The following is a 382-nucleotide window of genomic DNA, read 5'->3' as shown; positions in this document are numbered from 1 at the left end:
TGTAGTTGTAGAAATTATCTGTTAGGAATACCAGAATCCGATACCTAGGAACCATCCTAAGTAGGGTAACCCCACTTGGAATCGGAATCTCTGGTCTCCAACACCCCCCTCCGGCTCCCTTACGGGGCCTGCACGTTATCATATATATCAATCTCAGTTGCGTCCTGTGACTATATTACCACAGAATTGAAGGTGTCGGAATAACACTGTATACGTCGCCGCCGTCTGTCTGACCGGATCCTGTTCGCAGGATATATGGGAAAGGACCTTCGGCTAGGTCTGGGAAGTGGAACGGAGAGATTCCGTCAACTACTCAGAGAGTTACTTGGCTCCAAAGACATGATACCTTTGGCATGGGCCGTAAGTAACGGGGACGGTTTCG

Source organism: Tuber melanosporum (assembly GCF_000151645.1).
Source record: "Tuber melanosporum whole genome shotgun sequence assembly, scaffold_36, strain Mel28".
Classification (NCBI taxonomy): Eukaryota; Fungi; Ascomycota; class Pezizomycetes; order Pezizales; family Tuberaceae; genus Tuber; species Tuber melanosporum.
Note: the sequence above shows the minus strand (reverse complement) of the source record.